General features: G+C 39.7%; 1 protein-coding gene across 3 annotated transcripts in view; it reads right to left on the reverse strand.

Moving 5' to 3' along the window:
* The window catches only part of Nbas (NBAS subunit of NRZ tethering complex), a 299,994-nt gene that overhangs the window by 97,569 nt on the left and 189,773 nt on the right, over nt 1–12,652 (reverse strand). The window lies entirely within an intron of this gene.

Consider the following 12,652-nt stretch of genomic DNA (forward strand, 5'->3'; position numbering starts at 1 on the left):
GGAATAGTTCAGAAACCTTACTATAGAAAGTTAGATAGCAAAGGAGAAAAATGTGTTCTTTGGGGATAGGTTAGGAAAACAAAAATAAAAAACTACTCTAGCTTGCAAAGTCAAAGACACTTCTAGACATATAAAAAAAGTATACAAAAGTCATTTTTTATAAAACTGCTTGATTTGGGGCTCAAAGGGACATGGGGCCCATGGTTTTTGGCAGCTTCTTGAAAGGCAACAAAATTATTCAAATAGAACAAAACAGAAAATCCAACAGATGACAGGTCAGGCGAATGAGTGATTAAGTGATTATATTTATTTATTGTAAATATATGTAAGCTAGTCTAAGAGTCAATAAGGTAAAACAGGCTTAGCCGTGATTTTGGAATTACAAATAATATAACACTATACTGACATTAATTCACTCTTTCCTGATTTCAAAGAGATATACTACATATTTTAAAATAAGTAAGTTTGGGAGGAAAAAAACCCTACACTCTATCTTTGGTTCTCCAAACTCCATTCCTAATGATGATAGGCTGTCAGCATTTTTAACATGAAAACCCACTATTCTGAGCTACACAGGAGATTTGTCAATGTGAGTCTATTCAACCAAGCCAGGCCTGACAGTCTCTCTTTTCCTCTTATAATGGAACAACCTGGAGATAACTAAAAACCAATTAGAGAAATCCTGGATTCCAACAGGTGGACTTAAGTAAAAGTTAACTAATAGATCTTGGATTCTAAGTCTATATAAATATTTGGTCATAATCTCAAAAAATGACATTAAATTCTACCACAGGAGGCCACATGAACATTTTTTAATTCATTCAAGATGCATTTTTAAAAGAGATATAAAGCTTCTATGTTACTCCTTAATACTTATCACCACTGCCATTTTAGTTTTACTTTATCATCTGAAAGTATTCAATCCCAGTAATTATTTTGCTGAACTTTCTTTGGTTAGTTACTTCAATATTAAAATAAATCTCTCCCTCACTTAAATTGCTTAGAAATAATCTGAAATATTTCCAATGTTTAAAATCAGTATCCTCCACAATTGAAGTTTGCATAGAACGTAAAACCTTTGTTCCTATGTTCTTTTTTTTTTTTTTTTTTAAGGTGGGGAGGGGATTACCTGATGAAAAATGCACTACAAGCATGTATCCAGCTACTCTACAAATGCAACCTCCTAAGACAGACAACAAAACAAGCACAGGTAAGACGGTCAGACATGATGAGATTGGGATGCCACAGGAAGGCAGAATGTGTCAGAGAAATCTTCTCAGAAGACTTTATAGCTAGCCCATCTTCAGATCATGGTAGCAGAAAGGCCCCAAGGATCCTCCTGTGGTGGTGCATGCACCAGCACTTCAGAGGCAGAGGCAGGTGGATTTCTGAGTTCAGGTCAGCCTGCTCTACAGATCGAGTTCTAGGACAGCCAAGGCTACCCAGAGAGACCCTGTCTTGAAAACCCAAATGCTCCAAGGAATAAGAAGTATAGTTTAGCAAAGGTTAGAAAAGTATATTCTAGGGCCTAGACTATAAAGAACAACTGAATGAATAAATCAATTTTGGAGTTGCGTGGGAATCAGCTGTGTGGTGGTTACAATTGTCAACTTTAGGGAATGCTGATACACGTCTAGGCATGTCTGTGAGAAAGTCTCTAGGTTTAGTTAATTAGGCTATGAAGACCTACCATAAATGTGGGCAGCACCAGTCCATGGACTGGGACTCACATACTGAACATGTGAAGAAAATGAGCTAGATGCCAGCACAGTATTCTTCTCTCACTCCCTGACTGTGGCTGCAATGTGACTAATTGCCAACACGCATTTCCCACAGTAATGGTGGTACCTTCAAATTGTAAACCAAAATAAACTTTCCCTTCCTCAGGTTACTCCTGTCGGGCATTTTATCACAGCAAAAGAAAAGTAGCATAAACTATATGTAGCAATGTATCTGGCAATAGAAACAGGCAAAAAATGAAACATGTTTCAGCTCTCCAAGTGCTTATGGTTTATATGTTATTTCCTTTCACCTGTAGAATGTTTTACATAAAACTCTGAACTTTCTGCGAGGAATATACCTCCCTGTGGAGGTACCTACAAACACTATTCATGGGCTACTCATACTTTCTGCACCTTCCCGCATGTGTGCACTGCCTCTTGGCAGAAAGAATGACATAATTATTCATAAGGCACAATATCATTTAACACCACAGTTACATTCTCTTTGCTCTAATGCATTTTATGACACAAGCCAGAGGACATATAGTGAACTAAAGTCCAAAATGGAAGCACACAGATGTAACAAACATGAATATTACATTATGTATACAGCCTCTAATTTGTATCCTGCAGGAAGTTTCAAAGTGCACATGCAATCTTGATGATCATATAAGGCAATCAACAAAATCATGTGGCACCATGATGTAAGCAGACATGCAGAAGTTAGCAGCTAAATGACCTTGTGACAGCTGGTACACTCTCAACCTCACTATCCTGACTATAAACTGGAAGCAATGACAAAACAGCTCTCATAGCAGTGAGAAGCCAAAGAGAAAGTGTGCAAACCAAGTCTGGTTTGAAGCAAGAGCTCCAGGAATAATAAAGAAAAAGACAAAACAAACAAACAAACAAAACCCAAACCAAACTAAAAAATAAATAAAAAGAGGAATGTAGAACTTGCGGAAAGACTTTTTAAAGCCTTCCTGCAATTGCTCTTGTGTTACGTCATTTACGCTTCCCTTCTCTCATTATATCAAAGCTTCTGCAGGAGACATATGAACATGTCATAAAACCATCTTTTCCACACAACAAAATCTCCAATAGAAATAAGGTGCACGGCAAAGTGTTCTGGGCTTTAAATCAGCAGTTCCACTTTATATTTTAATTCCTCATCTGGGAGAGGAACAATTTGGAGTTCATTTCCTGTTTCTTCACTATGAAAAACTGTCAGTCAACACCCTCCTCAGTTTGTTGGAAAGCACAAATAAGGAATTTTTAAATTTTGTATTACTTCTTTGAAAATTTTGTATGTGTTTCGAACATATCTAGCCTTCCTTCTTCAGGTCTTTCCAAATCTAACCCTCTTCTATTCCCATGCAATGCTTTCTGTGTTAATTTGTGCTTCCCGAATAATTGTGAGTATATAGTCTTCCAGAGCTTTTTCAACTCATCCAAGGTTATGCTCGTAAGAGAAGGTACACCTGTGCTGTCCCAACTTTGAATGACTCCTTGGCTGGGGAAGGAAGCTTATGGAATGCTCCCTTCTGTAGGCTGGAAACTGGTCTCTGGGCTTCTACAGGTCATGTGTACACTGTCACCACCACTGGGAGGTCCTCCATAACAGTCACCCACTGCCTCTAGCTCTGACACTATTTCCACCTCTCCCAGTGACCCCCAAGCCTCTGGAAGACAGTGTGTAACACATATTTCTTTGAGGGCTCAAAGGTCTGAGGTCTTATTCTCTGGACCTTGGCAGATGTGAATCTCTGTGTTGGTCATCTACTCTGTGTCAGGTCTTCGTGTTGATCATCTACTGCAAACAGATGCTCCTCTGTTAAAGCACTCCATTCTCTACTGTCTTATGACCGTGTTACTTTCAAGGAATTAAAAACTACTGGTGCACAAAGAGGTACAAATGGCATTTCACAGTCTGAAGGAGAGTTCACTTCGGAATCCGAGGCTGCCAGTCCTGGGAATCCCTGGAGGGAAAAACTGACTTCCTTTTTTGATATTTCTGATTTCTACAGTTTCTACAAAGGGGAAAGAGCAGGGCTTCACCAAATAGTCACATTTCTAAGATTAACATCCTGTGAGTATATAGGAATTTAAACCTGAAATAAAATAAATCCTTGTAGACACCTCCAGGTGTGGAAATGAGGATATATAGCTCTCCTGTATCCTTCTGCTAAATATTCAGAACTGTCTTCTGTATAAGAAAATAATTTTCAGAACAACAAATTATCACTAATAGATTTCCATACAGTTTAAACACAATCTTTCTTTCTATGCTGAGAAACTCGCCCTGTGTTTTTATTTTTATTTCACAATTTTCTATATCAAATTTATTCACTTTACTGATGACATATTAAAGACTAAAAACCCTATATTCAAGCTTTCTGAGTGGAAAATCCAAGACTTCGTACACCTATGCTGAGTCTCAGCTAATAGGCCAAACTGGGGAAGAGGTTTTTTTTTTTTTTCATTTATTTCTTTTTATTTATTACAATTTATTCAATTTGTATCCCTACTGTAGCACCTCATCTCTCCCAATCCCACCCAATCTCCTCCTTCAACTCCCATTCCCTTCCCCAAGTCCACTGAGAAGGGAGGTCCTCCTCCCCTTCCATCTAACCCTGGCCTATCAGGTTTCATGAGGACTGGCTGCATTGTCTTCCTCTGTGGGCTAGTAAAGCTGGCCCCAGAGGGAGGTGATCAAAGAGACAGCTACTGAGTTCATGTCAGAGACAACCCCTGTTCCCATTAAGAGGGAACCCACTTGGAAACTGAGCTGCCATGGGCTACATCTGTGCAGGGGTTCTAGGTTTTCTCCATGCATGGTCCTTGGTTGGGGTATCAATTTTAGAAAAGACCCCTGGGACCAGATTTTCTGGTTCTGTTGCTCTCCTTGTGGAGCTCCTGTCCCCTCCTGGTCTTTCTATCTGTCCTCTTTTCAGAAGATTCCCTGCACTCTGCTCAAAGTTTTGGGGAGAGGTATTTCTTAAGACCATCTCTGTGTTAAGTGGGTGGGGTGCTAAGAACTCTGTGGAGGCACGTAAGCTGCTGATGAGAAATGCAAGAGTCTGACATCTAAAAACAACACCTTTGATAAGAAAGCATCGTTTACATTTTGTATCCAGGGAGGGCTTTGTCTTAAGGCTTTAGGACCAGTGCATACACAGTGCCCCCTACACACAAATGAGACTAGCGACTAGAGTCCTTTCACTAGTGACAGAGTACTGTCACTCTATAGTATAGGTAAAGCTGTTTTCATACCTGCATGTAAATGTGACTTGTAGCAAAGTGGTTGAATATAAATTAACTAAAAAAAAAAAAAAAAAATCTGTAGCCCTCTTGTATACAAAAGACAAATAGGCTGAGAAAGAAATTAGGAAAACAACACCCTTCACAATAGCCACAAAGGACATAAAGTACATTGGTGTAACTCTAACCAAGCACGTCAAAGACTTGTATAAAAAAAAAAATTCAAGTCTCTGAGGAAAGAAATTGAAGAAGATATCAGAAGATAGAAACACCCCCCCAAGCTCATGGATCAGTAGGATTAACATAGTGAAAATGGCCATCCTGCCAAAAGCAATCTACAGATTCAATGCAATTCCCATCCAATTACCAGCACAATTCTTTACAGAGCTTGAAAGAAAATTTCTCAACATCATATGGAATAACAAGAAACCCAGAATAGCTAAAACAATCCACTACAATAAAAGAGCTTCTGGAGGTATCAGCACCCCTGATCTCAAGTTCTACTATAGACCAACAGAAATAAAAACTATATGGTAATAGTATAGACACAGACTGGTGGATCAATGGAACCGAACAGAAGACCCAGAAATAAACCCACACACTTATGGACACCTGATCTTTGACAAAGGTAGCAAAACCATACAATGGAAAAAAGGTAGCATTGTCAACAAATGGTGCTGGTCTAAATGGATATCAACATGTAGACAAATGCAAATAGATCCACATTTATCACCCTGCACAAAACTAAAGTCCAAGTGGATCAAAGACCTCAACATAAAACTAGACACACTAAATCTGTTAAAAGAAAAAGTGGGAAAAAGCCTTGAATTCATTGTTATAGGAGACAACTTCCTGAACAGAACAACAACAGCACAGGCTCTAAGATCAACAATCAATCAATAGGACCTCATGAAACTGAAAAGTTTCTGGAAAGCAAAGGACACTGTCTTTAGAACAAAATGACAGCCTATAGATTGGGAAAGGATCTTCACCAACCCTATATCTGACAGAGGGCTAATATCCAGAATATATGAAAAACCCAAGAAGTTAAACAGCAGCAAATCAAGTAATCTAATTAAAAAATGGGGTATAGAGCTAAACAAAGAATTCTCAATAGAGGAATATCGAATAGCAGAGAAACACTTAAAGAAATGTTCAACACCCATAGTCATCAGGGTAATGCAAATCAAAGCAACCCTGAGATTTCACCTCACACCGATCAGAATGGCTAAGATCAAAAACTCAAGTGGCAATAGATTCTGGAGAGAATGTGGAGAAAGGGGAACCCTCCTCCATTGCTGGTGGGAATGTAAAATTGTACAACCACTTTGGAAATCAATTTGGCACTTTCTCAGACAATTAGCAATAGTGCTACCTCAAGATCCAGCTATGCTGTTCCTAGGCATAATACGGTCAAGTATACAACAAGGACATTTGTTCAACCATGTTTGCAGCAGCTTTATTCCTAATAGGCAGAGCCTGGAAACAACCTAGATGTCCATCAACTCAGGAATGGATACAGAAATTGTGTTACATTTACACAATGCATTACTACTTAGCAATTAAAAACAAGGAAATCATCAAATCTGAAGACAATTGGTAGGAACTAGAAAAGATCATCCTGAGTGAAGTGTCCCAGAAGCAGAAAGACACATATGGCATATACTCACTTATAAGTGGATCTTAGATATATAACATAGGATAATCATACTAAAATTTGTATACCTAAAGAGGCTAAGCAAGAAAGTGGACCCGGGGTAAGATCCTTATTCAGAAAGACAAATGGGATAGACATCAGAAGAGGAAGAAAACAGGCAACAGGACAGGAGCCTACCACAAAGGGCCTCTGAAAGACTCTACCCAGCAGGGTGTTAAAGCAGATGCTGAGACTCATAGCCAAACTTTGGACAGAGTGCAGGGAATCTTAGGAAAGAAGGGGAAGTAGAAAGACCTGGAGGTGACTGGAGCACCACAAAGAGATCAACAGATTCAAAAAATCTGGGCCCAGGGGTCTTCTGAGACTGATACTCAAACCAAGGACCATGCATGGAGATAACCTAGAACCCTTGCAGAGATGTAGCCCATGGCAGCTCAGTCTCCAAATGGGTTCCCTAGTAATGGGAACAGGGACTGTCGTCTCTGACATGAACTCAGTTGCTGGGTCTTTGACCACCTCCCCCTGAGGTTGGGCAGCCTCACCAGTCCACAGAGAAAGACAATGCAGCCATTCCTAATGAGACCTGATAGGGTAGGTTCAGATGGAAGGGGAGGAGGACCTCTCCTCCCAGTGAACTGGGGAAGGGGCACGGGAGGAGAAGAGGAAGGGCAGGCAGGATTGGGAGGGGGCTATAGCTGGGACACAAAGTGAATAAATTGCAATAAATAAAAATTTTAAAAACGAATGTGGGAAGTTTGGGGATTGCTATCTGATTCGAGCTATTTCCCAGTCTTTCCTTCTCTAAAAGCACTTAGTGCTTGGTTCCTGAGAACACCTCTTTTGGGAATTTCTTCTTAATGGTGAACAGGGCATTCTATTAATTGTCTCAGGGCAGATTTATCAGAATAACACATGCATAAATTATCAAAATATCTGTTAAGTTTAGAGACATGGTATTTTTCAATACTTCAAATAATGTTGGGGAACATAAGAAAAAGAGAACTTTTTACAAAGCCTTCAAAGAAAAAACAAATTTACTTCTGCAGAAGAAGCAAATGAATTGGCCCCAAAGGCTTGGATTATTGGCATTTCCTCTTGATCATCAAGTTATATAGTTTCAAACTTGAAGCAATTTCTTCTATATAGTCCTCGTAAAGATTAAAGAGACAAGGTGGATGAGTGTGTTGTAAACTATAGCTGCCTATGTGGATTATTTGCTTATTGGCACTATTATTTTCTATCTCTTTCTTAAGGGACTTGGCTGGTTTATATGATTTCTAAAATTCAACTCAAATTTCAGTAGAAATTTCCATGAGCTCATCACTTTTCTCAAAATATTCCAAGTAATTCTGATTCACTCTGATACTTTATTTAATACAAATTCATCTCTGCAAATGTAAACTTTTTAAGCTTTCAAGTGTTTTCACTTGAACATCACATCATCCAGCAATGGGGTGATAAGAAAGCTGCTCCATCTTCTAGATGTCTGCTGTACTTCAGGGGTCATTGGCTGTAGTGCTGTAGCTGGGAAGAAACTCCAAACCACATGGCCTCCAGCACAATGCCTTGCAGCACTTAGTCATTTCCCCTGTGGTCCATACCCAACCTCACACCTAAGATTACTTCAGAGTTTTTGTTGTTTAGCGTGTTTTCAAACATCCATTTCTTTTATCTCTCCAACCCACCCTGTTCTCCCTGAAGCCTGGATTGTAACTCATAAGTGTGAAAGCCTTTAGCCTCTAAGAAGACTAAAAAACTTCACTGGTAGCTTTGGAATCTTCTGTATGCAGTACTTGAAGTGATATTGTAAAACTATTGCACAGGCTGAAAAAACCTAAGAGCAAAATAAGACACCAAAAACTCTAAAAGGCAAAGTGTGAAGAGTCATTCTATTTCCCTCTGAAACAGTAGCAATTTTTCAAGGGGTGAATAAAATATGGTTTCTTTAAAGAATATAGTCAAGCCACTATGAAGCCAAGGTATGAATTAATATTCAAAAAACAAAACAAAACAAAACAAAAAAAGTCTGCTGGCTGCTACTGCTGCACACTAGGACAAGGAATGAGTCTACTATGTTGGATGGTTTCCACTTCTTTGTAATGCTTTGTGAAGTTGTAAACAAGTGGTATGTTCTTCCCTTTAGGGATGTTATTTTGAGATAATTTTCTACTTAGTATTTTCAATTAGTAGCTTAAAAGAAAACCCACACATTTTAGAAAGTCTTCCACAAAGTTTGGAATTTCATCTCTGTTGCATTTGCTTCTTTGGTCTGTAGCACTAAAGGACACATCTCCATTTTTAACTGATATCTTTGGAGAACTTCAAAAATGACAGCAAGATCACACTTCCAAACACATTTATCACAATCACAAAGGTCAGATGTGAGTGGAAAACAAGGCACAGTGCAGTCTGTCTGAAATAGAATTATATAAATGTGAACATTTGTGAAATATTGTTGGACAGGCATGAAATGGAAACACATTTTACACTATACCACCTTCTCTACCTGCACTTTTTAGGTCATGTGTGGATTATGTATTATACAGTAAAATGATAAAATTAGGGCAAATGTTATAAATGAAAATAATTTCCTAATAATCATCTACCAATCATTACATCGAAACTGAAAAAAGAACTTTAGGTGAGTAAGGATGCTCCAAATGTCATCTAAAAATCCTGGTGTGTTCTGGCCCCTGCTGGCTGACTCAAAACAACACTGCCCTTCATGAAGCACAGGCAGGAATTCTATCACTCTACCTACAAAAGCATCTCTACATGCTTAGCCACAGGGAGTAGAGAGAGCTGTGAAGACTGAGGAAGCAGAACCAAGAGGCACTGACAAGTGAATGAAAGCTAAGCTTCACTGGGTGTTGTTATGTGGAGACAACAAATTGAACCCACTCTGATTTCAATTTCCAGGATGATTCATCAGGAGTTTGTCATATTTAATTCCAAACTCAGCAGTGCCGTGTGATGCAGAGGAAGATGCTGAAAAGAGTCAAATAATGATTCATTAGTCTATGAAGCACTCCTGTGGAGCACTGGGGTGTACTCAATGCATCCAATTCCACTGCCTGCCTCTCCTTCCTTCCAGTCCGTGCAGGCTGGACCTCACATCCACACATCTGAAGCACCCAGCATCCTAATGTCCCAGTGCACAGCAGTCGATAAGATTGCTGAATTTATTTACATGCCAATTCACAGTCAGTACATACACACTGAGTATATACAGGGAATTAGGTCCTAAGGATACAGAAAGCAATGGTATATTTGTCCTCAAATACAGTCATGAGACATATGAGCATCACGTACAATATCTTAGTAATTAAAGAGTCTTAAAAATTAAAGAGTTCTTTGCCCTGAGTACACATGCAAGTAATAAGGGAGACGGGAGAAAGAGGCCAGTGCCTGTGGAGGAGGCAGGGAGGGCATCAGAGAGGCTACATTGGCTGAGATTCATTTATCCATAGTGGGGAGGAGACAGCTAGAGAGAAAGGATTAAATCCACATATCCAGAGAACTACACACAAGATCTCAAGTTCTGAGAAACAGAATTTCAGAACAGTTAGAATATAATCTCTGAAAAAGGTGATGTCAGAAAATAGGCCTGGAAGGATTGGGAAGAGACAACCGGTTTTCTGGGGGTTTGTCTGCCATGCACAGGAGTTTAGATTTCATACTATAGACACAGCAGCAGATGAAAATATCCTGCTGGGAATTTCCATTAGACTTGTTTGCCAGAAAGATCACTCAGGTCCCTCTGCCTCGAAAAAAAAGGGAACACTCTTTTGCAAAAATCCAGAGTGGCAGCATGCCCAGGTAATAAGCAGAGAGAGCTAACAGGATGTAGCTTTCTACTAAAGTAACCGTGAGCAAGTCACCACAGTCTGTTGAGTCATTTTCTGCAAAGAGTTGTCCCCTGCACAATGGAGCTGCTGAAAGAACCCAATGGAGAATGGATGTGATGGCATTTTAAATCAGACAAGTGGCTGCAAGGTTCACTTCACAGTTCTGCTCTGCACTGTCAGCCTCTATGAACATGGCACCGAGCTGACTGCTGTCGCACCCCGAGGGGCACATGACAATCTCTTAGCCAGCTAGAAAGGAATGCATCTGGACACAGATTTCACTTACCTCTGCTCAGGCAACTCTTTTATGCTTTGAATTTTATACAGCAAAATTTTAAGTCCAACGCAAATACCTTGTGATAAGATACCACAGTATGTATGGCAGAACAGTGACACTTCTGAGACTTCGGTGCTTTGTTTCCTGTCCAGAACGTTCTTCCTATCAGAAGTTGCACAGTGACACAGTGCATGCTTTACTCAAGGTCAACCTTTGCCAGTCTCTGCTGAGGCTGCTGAGTACTGCACACGCAGGCATGCACACAAACACATACTCCTCCGCGTCCCATTACTTATTTTATATTTTGCACATATTATGTGGTAGTTTGAGTGAGAAATAGCCCCATAAGCATGTGTATTTGAACACTTGGTCCACTGGTGGCAGCACTGTTTGAGGAGGTCATAGAACGTTCAGGAAGTGGAACAACCTTGCTAGAGAAGTGCAACCCTGGTGTCTGCCTTTGATAGCCTCCCTCCACTTCTAGTTGACACTCTGCTTTGTGTTCATGTGGAAGACGTGATCTCTCAGCTCCCTGCTCAGGCCTCTGGCTGCCAGGCCTCCTCTGCCATTATTCACACTCCCTCTGGAATCTGAAGCTAAAATAAACTCTTTCACAAGTAGCTTTGGGTCATGGTGTTTTACTGAAGCAGTGAAATGTAACCAATATAGAACCCTGCCCCCAGGAGGATGGAAGAATGAAATTCCTAAGTGGGGAGGTGCTTTTGAAACTGTGCACTATTGTTACCTCCAGAATACTGCCTGGCACAAAGAGGTCAGACATGAGACACTCACTAAAAACACACGGCTCAGTCTTCCAAGGTGTACTGCAGAATTACAAGCTTTCGGCCATATTCCCAGGAAACATTTGTTAACTACCCCTTCATAGTACAGGACCTGCTGGAAACACTGGGAAATCTAAGAAACACAACAGATCATGCCTTCAAATACCTCATTAGTAATGAGTAAAAAGTATAAAACCTCTAAAAAATAGAGTGTGCAAACCATGAAGGGGCAAGCAGATGGTGAGTGTGTGAGGAATGCCTGCTCAGGTGAGATGGTACACAGTCCAGAGGATGAACCTAGTGAGGGACAGATGGGAAAGTGGTGGTTAAATTAGTCTAACTCTTTTCTACACACTCAGTAACTCTTTCAAGGGATTGTGCATGCTTAGGACTTTCGGCTTGCAGTACAGGGGGGAAAAAACAAAGATAACTTTTATCAGAACTTTCCTCCAAAGAATTCTTTAGAGATTTTTTTGAAAGTGAAACTGAGAACAGGCCAAGATGTGGCTCTGCTACAAGATTTCTCACTTTCTCAGAACTATAACTTAAAATATACATATGTATGTATATATATATATATATGTGTGAGATAGATAGATAGATAGATAGATAGATAGATAGATAGATAGATAGATAGATAGATAGACTGGATCTATCTTTGGTTCTCTTATCTATTGCATTCATTATTCTGATCCACATCTCATATAACTATCCTTTTTAAAATTTTTTATTTTCACTTTTTTTTTTAATATCATAGATGTGTGCTTTGCATATTGACCACTCTCACCAACCTAACACCTATGTCAACACTTCCTCTCCCCACAAATCTCTCTTACATGTCTTGAGTTTTGTTTTCTGGCCCAAGGTTAACCTTAGCCATTTGTGTGACAGTGGGTTTGGAGTTATTGGTTAAGGCATGAAGGACTCATCAGAATGTATACAACTAAAGACTGTGAGTCTCTTCTAGAATCCACTGATAAACAATCTTTCAGAGGTAAAAGATAAGCACCTCCCAAGCCCCTGCCCCTTTCCTAATTGCTGAGAAAACTGGTCTGTGCATCACCAGTGCAAATAACTATGGTTGATGTGAGTTAGTGATTGCAGTA

This window comes from Psammomys obesus, unplaced genomic scaffold, assembly GCF_907164565.1.
Source record: "Psammomys obesus unplaced genomic scaffold, mPsaObe1.curated_primary_1811, whole genome shotgun sequence".
NCBI classification, from domain to species: domain Eukaryota; kingdom Metazoa; phylum Chordata; class Mammalia; order Rodentia; family Muridae; genus Psammomys; species Psammomys obesus.